Raw genomic sequence first — 21,062 nt, forward strand, 5'->3', positions numbered from 1 at the left:
TAAAATCTTAGCTATTGAGCTCAATAGAGCAAAATATCGCCCTGAATATTGTGAAGTTTGAAGAAGCTAAGGAGGCTTCGGATTATTTAAAACAGATTAATGAGAAATCCAATTGGGCTCGCAAATATCAGCTATCTCAGGATCTCAAGAATTTGAAGCAATAAGGGGGACTCAATACAAACTTTCTTTATGAAATTTCAACAGTTGTGTGATGCTTATACCCCCATGTTTCCTAATGTGAAGTGTTTTAAATGTAAGAAGTGTGGGGAATGCAAGAAGCTAGAGGCGAAGGCTAAGGTCCAACAACAGGTCATAGATTTGCTCAAGGCCCTGCACATGGAGTTTGATAGCGTGCGCTCCATCGAGCATCTCTTCCCTCTCTCATGCAGGCTCTATCTGAGCTAATGGGAGAAGAAACTAAAAGCAAGACACCTGGAGGAAAGCTTTTAGATGAGATTGTATTGGTTGTATCTAGGCAGCAAAATAGTAAAAGTTAAGGTAGAGCTATGTCACACAGACTCTTCTAACAAGGCACTGCACATGCATCGCACCCGCACCTGCCTGGGTGCGACACTTGGACACAACTTCCTTTGTTTTAGGTGAAGTCCACCACACTGAGGTCCATTTCTATCCAAAAGTAGATTCAGTTAACCCTAATCAAGTCCATTTTTATCTATATTATATAATATAAATACATCAATGCACACACATACACGTAGTGTTAACTTTAAACTGTTAAAAGTTATATATATATATATATATATATATATATATATATATATATATATATATATATATATATATATAACATAGGTGCAGATGCGGGTGTGGGTACGGGTGCGGATGCGGCACTTTAAAAAAACTTGGGTGCGGGGGAGTGGGGAGGGTATATATATATATACCCTCCCCACTCCCCCGCACCCAAGTTTTTTTAAAGTGCCGCATCCGCACCCGTACCCACACCCGCATCTGCACCTATGTGACATAGAGGTAGAGGAGGTGGAAGATCTCGAGGGTTCATGTTTGATATGAGCTCAGTCAAATGCAACTATTGTACAGAACTAGGGCATATGAAAAATTATCCATCTCTTAAAAGAAAGAAGATGAGCTTTTGTAGCCTCAGTTAATGAAGGTACTGTGAAGCCTAAGGAAGTACACGCAGTTAGTAGTGTTCAGCCATCTTCAATTACTATGAGTAGCAGCACTTCAGACTCATTATTATGTGGTTAGACTCTGTCTCTTGAGCGTATTCAATAAGAGATCCAGCAGCACTTAGCTCAGTCGGCCATTGTTCTCTATTCCTCTACTCCTGCTTAATAGATTCATGGGCATAATGTCACATGACTGCTCATGAATCTATTCTAGCTTCTATTCTTACTTCAGATAGCTCTTCTAGACCTATCTCTAAGATTGAATCCATTGCTCCCATCTCTTGTCCAGGTGGAAAATTGAACATTTCTCAAGTTCATCATGTTCCCTCACTTGCAATGAACCTTATTTCTGTTAAGCAACTGACCAAACTTAATTGTAATGTTACCTTTTTCTCCACTTGATTGCATTGTATAGAAAAGGACTTGGATTGGCCATAGGCTATGTCATACAGATACTCCATTTTGGCCCACGTATCATGTCCTTTATAGACTAGTCGTATTAAAAACTTCATAAAAATGGTCATATCCCCGTATCTACAGTCGTATCCATGTGACATAGGCCATAGGAAAGGAGACCTCTACCACCTAGATTGGTTGGATATGGGTTTACAAAAAGGATTAGAAATCAATCAAAGAGCAACAACTTTGGAGAATTCGATGCTATGACATCAGCGGCTTGGTCACATTTCTAGTTCTCCGCTTCAATATCTTTTGTCCTCTAACAGTTTTAAAGAGTGAAAAGTGACTGTGTCTGAGCATGTCAAAGATTGTGAAATTTATAAGTTGGCAAAAAGTCATACTCTACATTTTGGATCTAAAGTAGTGGAGTTTGTAAGAACTTTTGATCTTGTGCATTCCGATGTTTGGGGACCTTCACTTGTGTTGTCTAAGGGAGATTCATCCTATTTTGTCACTTTCATTGATAATTGTACAAGTTACAATTGGATTTACTTTATAAAAACTAGAAATGAACTCGTTGAGATCTTTAGAAAATTTTGTACTATGATTAAAACATAATTCTCTTTTACAATTAAGATATTTCACCAGATTTAAGGGGAGAATATGTTAGCTGCATGTTTGAGAATTTCTTGCAGGAAAAAGGTATTGTGCATCAGAAATCGTGCCCCTATACACCTGAACGGAATGTTATTGCAGAAATAAAGAACAAGCATATTCTTGAAACTACCAGAGCTCTTACATTTACCAGTCATGTACCCAAAGTTCATTGGGTTGATGGTACTTGTATCATAGTTTATCAGATTAATCATATGCCATATGGAAAGGTATATCACCTTATAAAAAATTGTATTAGCACCCAACTATAATGTGTTGAAGGTTTTTGGTTGCATTGTATTATTGCATGAGAAATATAGGAATAAACTCTCTCTATGATCCTGTTAATAAGAAAGTTTGGGTTTCTAAGCATGTGGAGTTTATGGAATATGTGCTTTACTTTGAGCAAAACAAGGGAGAAATGAAAATTGAGGAAGATATATATATTTTTTATGCCTTGTCCTGAAAAGGAAAGGGAAATTAAGGTTATCAATGTTCAGAATTGTTAATATATATATATATATATATATATATATATATATATATATATATATATATATATATATATATAAACCGAAATACCCATTAGGAGTATTTTGGTCTTTTCACCAAATAGGCGTCCGTCCCTAATGGGCTGACATTTTATTTTGTACTTTTACTTTTTTTTGTTTTTTTTCTTTTGTCTTTTATGCAAAAGGAGCACTTTTTTTTTGTTTTTTTCCTTTTGTCTTTTATGCAAAAGGAGCAGCTCATATGACTGTTGGAGCTGCCCCAACGGTGTGACCGTTGGGTGCAGCCCCAACAGTCACATGTTCAGCCCCTTATTCCTCCATTGTATTATAAATAGCCCCAATGGGCCATGTATTCTCAACTACTCTTTTGAGTGCCTTTTATGCAATAACAATTTGTTGTGACCCTTGTGTGGGTGGTTTCATTGATTCAATCAAGTATTCTACTTGATTGAAAGTGTGTTCTTGCATGTGTATCGGATTCAATCCACTTCATTTCAAGAATGTTGCATGCCATTTGATAGATTTGAGCAAACATATGAAGGGAGGCAGGAAGGAGTTGTGACTAACCCTTTTGGAAAGAATAGAGTAGGAAGAGGATGAACCATTAGTGGCCAATTTTGATTCCCTTCCAGCTGATTCTATTGATGCAATTCAAGTCAAAGTGTGTTCTTGCATGTGTATCGAATTCAATCCACTTCATTTCAAGAATGTTGCATGCCATTTGATAGATTTGAGCAAACATATGAAGGGAGGCAGGAAGGAGTTGTGACTAACCCTTTTGGAAAGAATAGAGTAGGAAGAGGATGAACCATTAGTGGCTAATTTTGATTCCCTTCCAGCTGATTCTATTGATGCAATTCAAGTCATATCTCCACCCACCATTCAAGTATGTCGTAGTTCTTGTATTTCAGTTCCTCCCACTCATTTTGTTTCATATGACATTTTCTCCAAAACATCGCACATTTCTAGCCTTAATCCATTCCTATGTCGAGCCTAATACTTATGCAGATACAGCTTCTAAAGAGGAATATCAAAGGGCAATGACTGAAGAGTTGAGTGCTTTAGAAAGAATGCAAACTTAGGAGCTTGTAAAACTACCATATGGAATGAATATAGAAGGATGCAAATGGGTCTACAAAAATTAAGACAAAGGTAGACAATTCAATTAAAAATATAAAGCCAGATTGATTTTCAAGGTATATACTCAATAATTTGGTATAGAATTTGCATAAATGTTCTCCTGTAACATACATGACATCAATTAGAACCTTGCTTGAAGTGACAACTCTTAAGTCTTGGAACTTATGACAGCTAGATGTGAAAAATGCTTTCTTAAATGAGGACTTAGAAGAGGAAGTCTACATAGAGCTTCCACGAGGATATTCTAATATTAAAGGAAGGGTGTACAAATTAAAGAGTGCATTGTATGGTGTTAAACAAACTCCAATGGCCTGGTTCGAGAAATTCATTTATGCAGTCAAGTCAATGAGTTTTGAGAAAAGCCATCATGATCCAACTTTGGTTGTGTCATCCTAAAGTCAAGAAAAATGCATACTTTGTTTATATGTAGATGGTATGATTATCATATGGGATGATATTCAAAAGATTGAAGATACAAAAAGGAAGCTGGATAGAATATTTGAATTGAAGGATCTAGGAATTCTCAAGTATTTCCTACGTCTTGAGGTAGCATACTCAAGAAGGGGTATTTACTTAGCTCAACATAAGTACACTACAGAATTAGTGTAAAAAGCAAGACTTGTAGATTATACTAAAAGAGTGGATATTCCTATGGAAGCCAATGCAAAATTAAGAGCATTAGATGGAGAAGAATTGGATTATCCTATTATATATAGGCCATTGGTTGGGAGTATGATATTCTTAACTATAACCAAGCCTCATATTTCTTATGCAGTGTATGCAGTTAGCCAATTCATGAGTGCAGCAAGGTCGGTGCATCTTGTGGCAGTTCTAAGAATAATTATGTCAGAAATACGATACAATATGGGATGTTCTCTTCCTCCACCTATTGTGATGTTGATTTTGGGGGCTCCATGGAAGACAAGCTATCAACCTTTGGTTCTGTATATTTCTTGGGAGCTCATTAATATCATGGAAGAGCAAGAAACAATAGATTGACTCTACCTACAATTGAGGCAAAGTATAGAGTTATGCTTCAAGTCACGACAAAACTCATATGGATTAGATGGCTATTGGGAGATCTTGGTGTTCTTATTCATGAGAAGACCCCTCTATATTGTGACAACACAAGTGCCATCCATATTGACAGAATCCTAAATTTTATGAAAGAACAAAGCATATTGAAATTGATTGTCACTTTACAAGGTGTGCTTATGAAGATGGGATTATCTCTCCCATGCATGTGGGGTCCAAAAAGCAAATTGTAGATGTGTTCACGAAGCGCCTTCCACCTTCTCACTTTAAAAAATTTCTCGACAAACATGGAATGATTCTGTTAGCATCATCTCAAGTTTGAAGGAGTATTGAAAATAATGTGTTTTTACATTTCTTGTTGAGCTACCCCTCTCTATGAACATACCATTATTTATAGGGATATTTTTGTACTCTTACTGTAATCTTAGTTGTCAAAAGTGCTAGTTGGAGACTAGGCTGAAGACCCCTAAAAGGACTAGTCAACTAGTCAGGGCCTAGGCGAGAGTAGTCGACCTAGGCAAGAAAAAAAATAAAACATCAAGAAAAGCAGAAATATTAAAATAAATGGTTAAATTTAGTAACAAACATACACCCAATTTACTCATGTCCTTCACCCAATTTTCTGAACAAGATTCTTGCCATGTGAAATAACTTATTGTTCCATTGTTGCAATTTTCTAACCAACCAAACAACTGAAAGACAAAATGGACTTCTTTTTGAAAAGTACACAAGATGCCTTGTGCAGATTCAACTACATCAATTTCAGATAAGTCAATTACAAAAAACACATCAATAACAGAGGAAATATTAAAATCCTTGGTCTGGTCCAAAAACACCTCGAAGCAACACACCTTTAGGGATTTGTGGACTCAAGACTTATCAAATTCTAACAAAATTGAAGCCTTAGGCTGCATATTTTATATCTTGTGTGCAATGAGTGTAATGAAATGAGCTCCAAGATCATCACCAACGAACACTTCAAGGAGCTCCAATGGACACTCTCAAGAACCAAGAGAGGGAGGCTCATACATGAATACCCAAAAAAGGGTATTTCAGTACCAAGAGAAAAATGAATATTATTGATAATAAATCACACCAAAAAAACTACAATATTTAGAGGGGGCAACACCCCATATATATACAGCCCAACGACTCTATGTATTTGACTTTAGTCAAACCTTTGACTAGTCAAATACAGTCCAAAAAATAAAAATAGGAAAAGGAGAAAAAACCTATACAAATAATACTAAAAAGAAAAAATAAGAGAACAAGAAAATATCTTAATACATTATTTAACACTCCCTTTCAAACTTACGGTTGGATAACCGAAAGTTTGTCTAAGAGAAAGTGAAATATAAGAGCTGCGAGAGGTTTGGTAAAGAAATCTGCCAATTGATATTCTGAAGAAACATAGGGAAGATCAATAGTGCCGTGTAAAAATTTCTCTCGCACATAGTGACAATCCATCTCAATGTGCTTGGTTTGTTTGTGAAATGTCCGGTTGCTGGCAATGTAATCTTTATTGAAAAATTAGTGTCCAACGGTTTTCATCTTTGTTGAAAGACACAGTGTGTCCCAGTTGTCAGGTCTGCAAAAGTCATGTACTTCCTTTTCATCAAATAAATAAAAGAGCTTCCATGCCTTTTGAGATAGTATGTTCTGATGTTTGGAGTTCAGCCCCTAATCCTTCTTCTTCTGGAAGTAAATATTATATATCATTTATTGACAATTTCTCTCGTTTTACATGGATATTCTTTATGAAGCACAAATCAGAGTTTTTTCTTCTTTTCCGGCGCTTTCATACCTATGTTAAAACTCAATTCTCCCAAAATATTCAAACTCTCCAATGTGATGGAGGTGGTGAGTATTCCTCCAAAGATTTTTTAGATTTTCTCCAAGATAATGGGATACATCGTAGAGTTTCTTGCCCGCACACTCCACAACAAAATTGAATTGTTGAACGCAAACACAAACATATTGTGGAAAGTGCAATGAGTATGATGCATGGTTGCAACTTGTCTATTAGTCTTTGGACAAAAGCTTTTCATACTACCACTCATGTGATAAATCGTCTCCCTATGCATATCCTTGAAAATCAGTCTCCCTATTATGTTCTCTTTGGTGTACATCCCGATTATGATGAGTTACGAGTTTTTGGATGCACATGTTATGTACATATCGATAAATCCATGAGAACTAAATTTCAGGACAAAGCCTCTATATGCCAATTTGTAGGTTATGCAGATGAACACAAGGGTTACAGGTGCTATGATCCTGCCAGTAAAAAGATCAAAATCTCCAGAAATGTTTTTGATGAAAATAGTTTTCTGGGGAATAAAGCAAACAATCGTGAACATATTGACACAGTTGCTAATTGGTATGATCCATGGCTCAGTGTTGAACTTATTTCACACACTGCAGAACATACTACTTTGGATCCTGAAAGCATACATGATGAGACGACATCAGATAAGGTATTGGAAACAGAATGTCTGAGATACAAAGGAAATGTCTATACTAGGCGACCCAGAGAGCAAGCAAATGTACCTGCTGGAGAACACGTGGCATTGCCCAACGACAGAGAAGCACCAAGAAGATCAGGCATGATAAGGCATCTTATTGAAAAATGGGTGAGTTATGATAACTTTTTTATGGATTTTTAGATCCTTCTATCCAAGATTGAAAAACACGAGGAACCACAGGGTTTTGTCAAGCCATTCAATCCAACAAATGGATTGAAGCGATGAATGAGGAGATCGAGGCACTTCATGAGTGTCAAACATGGGAGATAGTTGGTCGCCCCCCTAGATAAAAATGTTGTTGGCTCAAAATGGGTATATAAAATTAAATATAAACCGGATGGTAGCATCGAACGATACAAGGCACGTCTTGTTGGCAAAGGTTTTACTCAAGAATATGGTCAAGATTATGATGAGACATTCAGCCCAGTGGTGAAAATGGGAACTATTCATACTATTCTTGGCCTCGCTATTGAACATGGGTGGACCCTTAGTCAGCTTGATGTTAAAAATGCATTCCTTCATGAGGATCTAAAAGAAGAAGTCTACATGGAGCAACCTCAAGGTTATGTAGAGGGAGACCCAAAAGAATATGTATGCAAGTTAACCAAAGCATTGTATGGTTTAAAACAAGCCTCCAGGTCATGGTTTGAAAGCTTCTCCTTAGAGATTCAGAACCACGGTTTCTTTCGCTCTCAACTGGATCATTCTCTATTCATATAAAGGGATGAAACCACTATCGTTTTCTTACTTATATATGTTGATGATATCGTGATCACTGGTAATGCTCCAGATCATATTCAACAAATTAAAGCTTTACTAAGTATGCGGTTCAAGATGAAAGATCTTGGGGAACTGAAATATTTTCTTGGTGTAGAGGTGGACAGATATGATGAAAAAATGTTATTAACTCAACACAAATTGTAACGCCCCAAAATTTCAACTTTCGAACCTTTCATAAAACAAGCAAGAGACTAAAAGAATCTCTTTATTACAGAGTTGGTTTAAGAAATAAGCGGAAGACCATCCTTTTGTTAATTTTAGAAAAACAAGTTGACCACTTTGGGCACGTTAGCTGAAGAACCAAAACATACAACCCATGCTACTTGAAAAAGGCACTTTCATTAAAAGAAGGTTCCAAAAGTACAAAATTCGGATGTCCCAAGGAAAATCCGTTACAAGACCCAAAAACATCAGGACGCGAGCTAAGAGCAGGAAGAACAAAGTCTTGAAGCCATCTTACCATCGCGCCATCGCTCGTGAAGTACCTATTCATCACCTGTACCCATAGAATGGGTTAGTTTCACAAAAAAACTAGTAGGTGCACAAGAGAGACTACAAGGAAACTGAATTATGTACATTTAATTCAGTAGGTTACGCAGTTTAAAGCAGATATGCAGTTAAACAGGTAAGCAATGCAAGCAGGTACATAGTGCAAACGCGTAAGTAGTGCAAGCGAATCAGTAGTGCAAACGAATAGGTAGTGCAAGCGAGTGCAAGCGAGTGCAAGCGAGTCAGTGGTGCAAGCGAGTGCAAGTGAGTCTCACTACTCAACAACCAGTGTGAACAGACTTTATGTTTCGATATTACTGGCCTGCGGGTACGCGCAGGCAAAACGTAGAAACAACTGAGACTAGTTCGGGCGTCTGTTATTCTATGTATTTTGAATAACCCGAATAGCTAGTTGAGTCCGCTCCAGAGGGACGACTTTAGCCGAAAGAGGATTCCCCAAAGGAGGCAGTGCCACGGATGCATCCAACTTCTGCAGAAGTGCTGAGCTAACTATTGTAGCCCCTTTCCCCTAACTCCAATGACTGGGGAGGCCGGATCATTGCCCGTAGGGTGGTTGTTAACAACCTGTCCATTGGAGTTTGTACCGCTCTGTCCTCTCCCTTGACAGACCACTAGAAACGAATAGGTACGTTAAGGGTTGCTTAACTAACGACCCACTCTATGCTGTGGTCTTTAAACCACTCGAGCATCTTGCCTGTGAAGGCGAATGTGAGGCCATTTATGTGATTCCAGCATTGTGCATTTCGCACTGTTCGAGGTCGCACGACCGTCTCATCCGATCATCGCAGTACTAGACGTGTCGTGCACGACTACAAGTACTCTAGGATGAAGGGGGTATAGCTCCTCAAAAGAAGCCTCAACAGGAGTGTTTCACAAAGATGTAAAGTTTATCAACTTTACTATATCCTTTGAAACAGCAGTACCTTGTGCCAACATTATGCCTGCGATTTTCTAGAACCTCATCCGCTATCGGGGTATCTACATGCCTCGCATGACTCGACACCGGCCTCGATAGACGGAAAACATGTTTCTCAACAGAAACTCCAACTCGTCTGCAGGACTGCATACTCAAGGAGTCAGGATCCTTGCAAGGTATCCCCCTCCTTAGACGGGGATGTTACGCTAGCTCCTATCTCAACTCTCGTCGCGAGAGAGAGAGGTGAATGCCTGAGGATGCCTTTAAGGCATATGCAAAGAGTAAAAACCTGTGCGGCATCTGCAATAGCAAAGCAGTAATAATACATACAAAAACAAGAGTCTAGGCGCAAAGCGCGACGACAAGGTAAAGGCGGTAAGCAGAAGTGCAACGCTGAACCTCGCCACGATGCGTGACGGCACATACAAACCATAAGCAAGAATGCAACACGAGATCTCGACGTGATACACGATGGCAAGTATAGACTGACATAAGGTAAAGGGCAAGGATCGCGAAACCGCGTCCTTGAGTTAAGTGCATACTCGTATAAATATATATATATATATATATATTTGTATATATATATATATTCATTTATTGATCGTTTTTAGTTTAATTGAACTTAATTCAATTATCCAAGTCTTCCGTACAATCTTCCCCTACCTTAGAGGGTTACGAGCTTGCTGACGTCTGCGGACGTACACAATTGATGGCTCGGGTCGCGGAGCGCGAGTGAGATCCGTCGTAGCTGCAAATATGTGATATTAACATGCAAGCCCAGACAAAAGCAAAAGCAAGGCAAAGACTCAACTTCTCCAATACATAGAGCTGGGGCCAACAGTCCCAAATGACTCGAAAAAAAGGATGGGGCAGGGCCAAATGAGCCTTGCCGCCCAAAGAGGGATGTAGTCAATGTGAGCAAATGACTCACGTTCACTAGGAATTCCTCGCTGGAGATCAACATTTGTAATGATCTGTCCCCATTACGATGTAGCTTGTAAAGATTCCCCGGGTCTGTCGACCAAGGGTATAGGCTCGCGCACAAAGGGGCAGGGGGGATCGGCCCCTGCTAGCAAACAGAAAGGAAGGGGCCAATGGCCCCTGCTGGCACACAGAAAGGCAGGGGCCTATGCCCCTGCTGACAAAAGAAAGGCAGGGGCCATAGGCCCCTGCTGGCAAACGAAAGGCAGGGGCCTATGCCCCTGCTGACAAAAGAAAGGCAGGGGCCATAGGCCCCTGCTGGCAAACGAAAGGCAGGGGCCGATGGCCCCTGCTGGCGCAAAAGAAAGGCAGGGGCCATAGGCCCCTGCTGGCAAACGAAAGGCAGGGGCCGATGGTCCCTGCTGGCGTAAAAGAAAGGCAGGGGCCATAGGCCCTTGCTGGCAAACGAAAGGCAGGGGCCAATGGCCCCTGCTGGCAAACGAAAGGCAGGGGCCGATGGCCCCTGCTGGCGCAACAAAAAAGGGGCAGGGAGGAGGGGCTCGACCCCTCCCCTGCCGTAGCAGAGAGCAGGGAAGAGGGGCCCGGCCCCTCCCCTGCCGTACGGAAGTAGGGAGGGGGCTCCGCCCCTCGCCTGCCGTACGAAAGCAGGGAGGAGGCTCAGCCCTCCCCTCCCTGTGTAACGAAGAAACGAGGGGGGAGGATGGGAGAGAGAGAGAGAGACGGAAAGAGGGAGAAGAAGAGGAGGAAGAACGTACCTGGTGGTCGGCGGCGGCGTCGGAGAGAGGTCGCAAGTGGCGGCAGCAGACGAGCGAGGGAGAGTCGGGAGGCGGTGAGGGAGAGAGACAGCGAGGGGGGGGGGTCGTATTTGAAACCCCCTGCCTTATTTTCTAAAGAAGGCACGAGGGAGGTGGTGCCTCAATTGGGTCCGGGTCGGGTCCGGATCCGACCCGAATCCTAACTTTTTTTTTTTTACGGGTTATTACACAAATACACTCTTGATCTTCTGGCCAAAGCAGGAATGACAGATTGCAAACCACTGCCAACACCCAACGTTGTCAATAAAAAATTCAGTCTTTGTGATGGTGAACTATATCCTGACGCAAACAAATATCACAATTTAGTGGACATGTTACAGTACCTCACCTTTACTAGACCAAACATTGTATATGTTGTAAATCAAGTATCTCAATTCATGCATGAACCAAAAATTGGTCATATGAATGCCGTCAAACGCATTCTTCGTTACTTAAAGGGCACGGTGGGTAATGGACTCACATATGTACAATCTTTATGGGAAACACCAAAACATGACATATTGGCCTATACAGTTGCAGACTGAGTAGGGGACCCAGATGAGAGAAGGTCAGTTTCAGGATACTGTATTTTTATTGGTAGAAACCTTGTCTCATGGAGTAGCAGAAAACAAAAGGCCGTGGTGAGATCTAGCATAGAGGCAGAGTATAGATCTATGGCAACTACCACAACAGAAGTGACCTGGATTAGGCATTTACTTACTAAGATGGGAGAGAATATCTCAAGTTCGTCTCTCATGTGTAATAATAGAAGTGCTATACAAATTGCATTCAATCCTGTTCATCACAGTCGAACTAAGCATATTGAAATTGACCAACATTTCATCAGACAAAAGATAGCAGACAAAGAGATTGAACCGATTTATGTATCTTCAGAAGACCAAGTCACTGACATGTTCACAAAAGGTCTCACCAGTAACCGGTTTTGGTAACTAAAGAACAAGTTGCACATGGTTCACTCCCATGCACAACTTGAGGGAGGGTATTAGAATATGGATCAGATATGGATCCAGTAGAGGATCCATATCCGACACGAGTTTGTATATGGATGTAATATATATTACTTATACAGGACAATTTTGTCCATGTAAAAAGAATTGTAAACCCTATTAATGTTAATGAAGGATTAGTGCAGTGCAGCACAACAGAAAAAGCTTCTGGCTGTCGATTCCAGCATAGCCGAGTTCTTCTCTCTCTCCTCTTCACCTCCATTCCTTCTCGGTTTTCTCGACAAAGTCTGCCAATCAAGGGCAGTTTTCACAAATAGAACTTTTGTTGTTGCATCATAGTTGTGATACCCATGTACTCTAAACACCCATGTCATGCAGCAACCTCCTTAGCCAAACTACTTCTATAGTGGTTGTAGCCATGACTCTGTATTCTGCTTCAGTTGATGAGAGAGAGACTTTTTGTTGCTTCTTGTACCTCCAAGATATTAATGACTCACCTAAAAACACACAGAAACCAGTAGTTGAGTATCGGTTATTTGGATTTCCTCCCCAATCTGCATCAGTATAAAAAATTAAATATGAGGAAGATGTAGACAAAAAAAGTCCTAAAAAAATAGCGGTTTTAATATATCAAATAATACGTAAAACAACTCCCATATGAACAATGGTAGGAGCATGCTAAAATTGACTTGCTGCGTGAACGACACGCACAATGTCAGGTCTTGTAATGGAGAGATAAGACAGTGCCCCGACAAGTTGTTTGTAAAGTGTTGAATTTTTAAATGGTTTTCCATCATCAATCTTCATTTTGACATTTACAACTTCGGGAGTGTTAACCATTTTCTCATCGAAGATACCAGACCTGTCAACAATATATAGAGCAAACTTAGACTGAGTCAGCAAATAGCCTCTAGAAGAATAAACAACTTCTATACCAAGAAAGAATTTTAAAAAACCCAAATCACTAATTTCAAAGTGTTTTTTGAGAATTTTTTTAATATTTTCAACTCCCTGTTTATCACTTCCAGTGATGATCATATCGTCCACATAGAGTAGAAGGATAAATAATACCTGCATCAGAAATCTTAACAAATAAAGCTATATCAGTAAGACAAGATTGAAAACCAAAATCGATAATGTCAAGCTTTGGGGGCTTGTTTAAGACCATACAGAGCCTTATTTAAATGAAGAACCTTTCTTTTGGGAATATTAATCCCAAGTGATGGTTTCATGTACACTTCTTCGGCTAAGCTTCCATTGAGAAATGAATTTTTGACATCCATTTGATATATAGGCCATTTCTTTACAAAGCCAAGAGCCACCAAGGTCCTAACTGTGATCATTCTAACGCCTGGAGCAAAAGTCTCTTCATAGTCTATTCCATATTCTTGAGAATAACCCTTGTCAACTAATCTGGCCTTATACCTTTCAAGAGTCCCATCACTCTTGGTTTTAACTTTGTACACCCATCGATAACCTATAGGCCTTTTGCCTGGTGGAATATCTTGAATAGTCTAGGTATTCGCTTTTTCTAAGGCATTTAATTACGTTGTCATTGCTTCCACCCATTCAAAGTGTTTCTTTGTTGCAGCATAGTTTGAAGGTTCTATGTAGGAATATATTAGTGCGATGTAGGCTTGATGCTTAGTTGAAAAAAAAACTTATAAGACAAATTTTTTAGGAACTTTTGACACTCTAGATGACTTTCTCGTTTGTATTTCTTCTTGTTCTTCATTACTAGTATATTTTTCGAGGGCACATGGTTGTCCTAAATTACCCCGCCTAGAGTATTGAATATAATCTTGATTATCACAAATTGACTCTGTACTTATCATTGTAAAAATGTCTACAATGAGACTATGTGCACAAAGGCACAATATCCTTGATATGAGACATGTGCACAAAGGCACAAGATGAACACTCACACAAGTGCATAAAGGCCCGCATACAAATGCATAAAAATAAAAATAGAATCTCTTATTGAATCACAAAGGAGAGCTTTACAAAAGCTTAAAATACAATCAAGGGGAGATCCCCTATTTATAAGACACAAGGGACGACCATTGGAGGGGCTCCCACGTGTGATCATTGGAGCCCCTCCAACAGTCATATTATTGACCGTTGGAGGGGCCCAACATTCACATGGGGTGGGCCCCTCCATGGCTAAAAGCTAAAAGAAATAAAAAATAAAAAATAAAAAAAACAAAAAAAACAAAAAAAACAAAGAAAAGAAAAAGTAAAATTTACATACATATTCATGAAAAAGAATATGCATAAAATAGGAGGAAAAGACAGATTTACCCTTATCGGGTATATATATATATATAAGTAGATAAATACATACATACATATATATATATATATATATGAAATATATATATATAAGTAGATAGATACATATATATATATATATATATATATGAAATATATATGTATATGTATCTCTCTCTATATATATAAATATATATAGGCAATACAATTTAACACCCCCCCTCAAACTTAGGGCGTAATGACCGAAAGTTTGCCAAGAAGGAAGTTGAATCTTGGAGAGCATAGCGCCTTGGTGAAGAAGTCCACCAATTGATATTCTGATATTACATAAGGAATATCTATAACTCTTTTCAGATATTCTTCTCTAACTTAGTGGCAGTCCATCTCAATATGCTTTGTGCGCTCATGAAATGTGTAATTTTTGGCAATATAGATTGCACTTTTATTATCACAACACAACTTCATGGGCCCTTAAACATGTACTCCTATATCTTCAAACAACCGCCGAATCCAAACAATTTTCATGGTAGTAGTTGCCATGGCTCGATATTCTGTTTCAGTAGATGATAATGACACTTTTTGTTGCTTCTTGCATCTCCAAGAGATTAATGAGTCTCCTAAAAATACACAAAAACCAGTGGTAGAGTGACGGTTATTTGGGTCACGTCCCCAATCAGAGTTAGTATAAGCTATTAAATTTAATTCAGAAGAAGATAGAAATGCTCCCTTATTTAATGATCCCTTTATATATCTGATGATCCAAAGAACTGCACTCATATGAACTGATGTAGGTGCATGTTGAAATTGGATTGCAATATGAACATGTGAAATATCATGTTTAGTGATACTAAGATATATTAAAGATCCAACAAGTTGCCTGTAAGGAGTGAGATCTTTTAGAAGAATCCCATCATCGTTTTTCATCTTTGTACCAACTACCTCAGAAGTTTCACAAATTTTATCATCTGTAATTCCTGACCTATCAATAATCTCAAATGCAAGTTTAGTTTGAGATAAAAAATAACCGCTATGAGAATAGGCAACTTCAATGCCTAAAAAATACGTTAGGAATCCCAAGTCGGATATTTCAAATTTATCTTTTAATATAGATTTTATGCTCTTAATTCCCTTAGTATCATCACTTGTTATTAGCATATCATCAACATACAATAATAAAATCACTATCCTTGCATTGGTTTTCCTTTTCCTGACAAACAAAGATGTGTCAGTGAAACATGATAAAAAACCATTTTCCAATATTACATTATTAAATCTATCATACCAAGCCTTGGGGGCTTGTTTCAAACCATAAAGAGCTTTTCGTAGACGATGCACTTTATCCTTAGGAATCTCCATACCTAGAAAAACATCCATATAGAATTCTTCATTAAGATCACCATTCAAAAAGGAATTTTTAACATCCATTTGATAAATGTTTCATTTCTTAATTAAGGCAATGGTAATGAGACATCTAACAATAACCTTACGCGCAACGGGGGCAAATGTCTTATTATAGTCGATTCCATATTCTTGAATATATCCTTTAGTAACAAGATGAGCTTTATACCTTTCAAGAGATCCATCACTCCTGGTCTTGACCTTGAAAACCCATCTACATTTTATAGTTTTCTTACCACGAGGAAGATTTTGAAGTTCCCATGTTTAAGCTTTCCTAAGAGCTCTAGGTTCATTATCCATGGCTTCCTTCCATTCAACACTCTTCTTGGCTTCTTCAAAAATATTAGGTTCCACATATGAGTGAATGGCACTAAGACAAACTCTATATTTAGGGGAAAAAGAATCATAGGATATAAGCCTAGAAAGAACTCTTCTAGTTCTTTCAGTTCTTCGAGGGTTTTCATCATGTGAAATAGATTCATTAGGTTCACTATATTTCTCAATTGCACTTCTAAAAATGCTTTTATCTCTATGAGTATAAGTGATAGGATCACTAGATATTCTTTCTTCCATATGATGATTGGTAGATGGATGAGAAGAGTTGTCATTTTCTTCTACTTCATTATCACTATTATATGCATATTCATCATCACTAGAAATATCATCATTCCTAGATAATAAGTCAAACAAGAAAGAGCAGTCCACATTTTCTTCATGAGATTCACATTTTCAAAACCACTAACGTTTTCCAAAAAAGTCATATTTTAATATCATAGCATCGAAATCCTTTTTATGTTTCGAAATATCCAAGAAATGCATAAGGAATGACTTTTGGTGAAAGTTTGTCATTTTTATCCGTTAAAATAAAACATTTGCATCAAAAAATTCTCAATCTATTATAGTCGGGTTCATTTTGATATAACATTTCAAAAGGTGCAATTTTATTTAAATTTTTTGGTGGAAGTCGATTTATGAGATAAACGGATGCAAGAGCCGCCTTGGCCCAAAATCTTTTTGGAATATTTTGAGAGATAAGTAATGTTCTAGTGGTTTCAATAATGTGCCTATGTTTTCTTTCGGCTAACCCATTTTATTGAGGTGTTTTAGGATAAGACTTTTGATGAACAATTCCATAATTTTCAAGATAACCTTTGAATTCATTCGAAAGATATTCACCTTCGGAATCAGTTCTAAGAATCTTTAGGTTTCCATTAAATTGATTCTTAATCATCATATAATATGCTTTAAATGATACAAATACCTCATGTTTATGTTTAAGAAAGTATATCCAACAATATCTAGAGTAATCATCAACAAAAATAACATAATATGCAAACCCTCATTTTGATATAACAGGTGACAGTCCCCATTCGTCCGAATGAACAAGTTCAAAAGATTTGATTGTAAACATAGATCTTTGTTCAAAAGGCAAACTTCTTTTCAAGAATGCAATCATTACAAGTGAGATTGCTTTTACAAGGATTTTTGACAAAATATAAATAGAAAGTTTGGTGACATTGGGATGCCGAAGTCTTTTGTGCCAAACATTTATATCCTTATGTTGGGAAACATTACAAAAATAGTTCTTTGGTATTTGAAGAGAGCCCACGTAGTATAGGTCTCCCTTCCTAGAGCTTTCCCCAATCAACTTATCGGACCGACGACCCTATATCCAACATTTATTAGATAAAAATTTTATATCACATCCATGGTCCGAGAGTTAAGAGACCGAAAGCAAATTTAAATTTAATTTTGGTATAAATCTAATTTTAGGAATAAAAAAACCTTGTTTTTCAAAGTTTCTAATTCTTTTGATTTCAAGAGAAGTGTCATCCGTGGTTGAAACAAAAGATGGAGATATATTTCTTGAATATTCGAAAAGAGAAAAAATATTTGAAGACATATGAAACGAGACACCCGAATCTAAAAGCCAAGAAGTCTTACAGGGAGGAGAGAATGTTGACATGGCAGCCCCGAAAATAGATCATTTGAGAAGAGGTTGTAGAGCTTCCACGATTTGACTTAGAGAGAGAGCTCTATTGGTGGTGGATGAACCATCTTCCTTATTCGGTTGAAATGTGGTGGACACAGACACCATCTTCTTCCATTTTGAACATACCAGTTTGATGTGTCTGCTATAGTCTCTTCCTTGATATCTTCCGTTTTGACCATCATTTTCTCTTGGTCCTTGATTTTGATTTTTAAAATGAGGAGGTTTATATGCTTTCAAGTTGTTCCCCGATCTAGAAATGGTATAAGCTCCTTCATTTTTGTTCTTGGTTTGAAGGTGTAGCAAGAACACTCAGATTGGTCTTGCTTATACCCATACGAGTTTTTTCTCCACTTAACTTAGTAAGAACATCTTCAAGTGGTGGAGAAGTGAAGGATGATAGAAGAGAAGATCGTATTTGTTCAAATTCAGGTCTAAGCCCATTCAAAAAATTAAAAAACCGATCTTCTAGTTGCTTGTGTAGAAGCTCAATGACTTCCCCACTCTATTTTGGTTCAAGCATAGCAAGCTCATCCCAAATAGAGGATAGTTCGGCGAAATATTCTCATATAGTCAACTCGTTTTGTTGAAGGGTCAAAGCCCTTTTTTGAAGAAAATATTTGTGGGACAAATCCCTTGAAGTGTACATCCTCTCAAGGTATTCCCATACTTGAGATGCCTTCTTAAACTTCAAAATGTTTGCATTGATCCGGGTCTCAACCGAAGAAAAAATCCATGAAAGGATTTTATAATTCTTTATTTCCAATTCCTCAAGTGCTTCTTGTTATACTCTTCAAAAGCTTTTTCTCTTTCTTCCCCATCAAGAACCTTAATCTCACCCTTTTCAATAGTGGTAATTTTAGGTTCGGGTTCGGGGATAGTGCCTTTGATATAGCTCGAAAGGCCTTTCCCTTTAATATGGGCTTTCATATTTCCGGCCCAACCCTATTAAATGCATACAATTTAAGTTCCTCTTTTTAATTACCGTTGCCCGCGGATACACCAAACGGGTAAAATCCCCGAGGTCAAGTTAGGTTCCCAGGGTAGCTTAACACACAATTTGTATTTTATTACTGGGTTTCAAACTTAGCCCTCGACCGATATCATGAAACAACATCATCCATCGGAACATTAGACATTCACATCTAATGTCGGGGACACCAGAGACACCCCACGCCCACAAGTGTCACTTCCTTGGTACCAAAACAACAGCTGTGTCAAACACACCACCCCCAGATAAAGTGACAGACTCTCCCTAAAACCGTGGCCAGGAGAAGAAACCTCAATATCGGGTTCAGGAGACAAAAATAAAGCACACAGAGTTTTTGTATCCTCACAGTCTCCCTAAGACCGAATCTCTAAGATTCTCATACTCCAGATGAGATATCCCAGAACGTATATTACACTGTTCTTATTCATTATCTTTTTATTAAGAGCCAATTATTGAGTTTTGTAATTCAACATGAAAAAATAAGGCAAAAGTTCACATCTACCCCTGCGAGAACCATCACGGGACTCCCGCCCGTGAAACCACATAGAACAGTGCAATATAGAGCAATAAAATTACATTTGCAAATCAACATGCAAAATTAATAACATAGGCTTGCAAATCAACATGCAACCATACGCTCGCAAATCAGCATGCGCAGCTCTTCACGGTCTACTACCCGTGACAACAATAGAACAACACAATTAAAACCATGGTATAAATGTGATTTTTGCGATGCATTTAAACAATTAAAGAAAGAGCAAACCAAATATGCTTGTGATTATTCATTTAGACCATCGATGCATCGTATGCAAAAATCATAACAATATGCAATTTATGCAATGATTCCAATATGATTTCAAATGCACATTCATTCATACTAATTCAACAATGTGCATAAGCTACCACAGTCATATGCATGTGTTCACCATCCATGTGAAATTGCTTTCATGTAATCACCTAATACACATGCATTCATTCATGATTCATAAGTACATAAGAACATTTATGCAGGATTGTACATGTCAAATACAAATCGAATTCATGTATGCACATGCACTTGAAACCAATTCATAAATGCACGATAATTAAACATGTCCTATAAATGTAGGCACATGAAACTTTTCATTCATAACATAGGTTAACATCCACACACATGAACATAACCCGAATTTAGAAATTGAAATTTCAGGGCTACACAGATTCATATCATGTATGCACCTGTTGAAAAGAAGTCATGTCGTCCTTGTGTATATGGCTGACCCGATCCACTTATATAATGGATCGGGTCCAGATCCAATTAGTGTTTAATGTAAATTAGCATGTTGTTAAGGGGTATTTCTGTACCCTAGTTTTCTACTCTTAAGTTTTAAATAGAATGAAAGGTGCAGCCACGACTGACTGACGACCTTTTTCTGAAATCCCTTTTTCTCTCTCTCTCTCCCCTCTCTCTCTTTTTCGTTCGATGACAGGCCTGCACAGGAGGATGAGGGCTCCCTTTTAACATGGTATCAGAGCCTGTTTTAGAAGGCCACGATCTGCCGAGTCTGATCGAGCCTTCTCTATAACACCCCAAATTTCAAACTTGCAAACTTTTTTAGAAAAACAGGCAAGAGACTAGAAATATCTTTTTCCTTCAGAGTTTGTTTATGAAATCAGCGGAAGATTTTTCTTTGATAAATCATAAGGCAAGTTGACAACTTTGGGCACGTTAGCTAAAAGAACCAAAACTGACAAGATTCAGATATCCTAAGGGAAAATCCGATACAAACCCAAGCGTCCAGGACGCGAGTTAAGAGCAGGAACAAGAAGTCTTGAAGCCATCTTGCAATCGCGTCATCGCCCGTAGTGTACCTAATCATCACCTGTACCCATAGAATGGGTTAGTTTCGCGAAAAACTAGTAGGTGCACAAGAGAGACTACAAGGAACTGAATTAAGTACATTTAATTCAGTAGGTTACGCAGTTTAAAGCAGATATGCAGTTAAACAAGCAAGCAATGCAAGCAGGTGAATAGTGCAAACACGTAAGCAGTACAAGCGAATAAGGCGTGCGAGCGAGTAAGTAGTGCAAGCGAGTAAGCAGTGCAAAT

The 21,062-nt window shown here is 38.3% G+C and overlaps 1 protein-coding gene across 3 annotated transcripts in view; it reads right to left on the reverse strand.

Annotated features, from left to right (window-relative positions):
- ESP4 (HEAT repeat-containing protein) overlaps positions 1–21,062 on the reverse strand; it is a 249,664-nt gene that overhangs the window by 10,579 nt on the left and 218,023 nt on the right. The window lies entirely within an intron of this gene.

This window comes from Nuphar pumila, chromosome 10 (assembly GCF_984573655.1).
Source record: "Nuphar pumila chromosome 10, dmNupPumi1.hap1.1, whole genome shotgun sequence".
Lineage (NCBI taxonomy): Eukaryota > Viridiplantae > Streptophyta > Magnoliopsida > Nymphaeales > Nymphaeaceae > Nuphar > Nuphar pumila.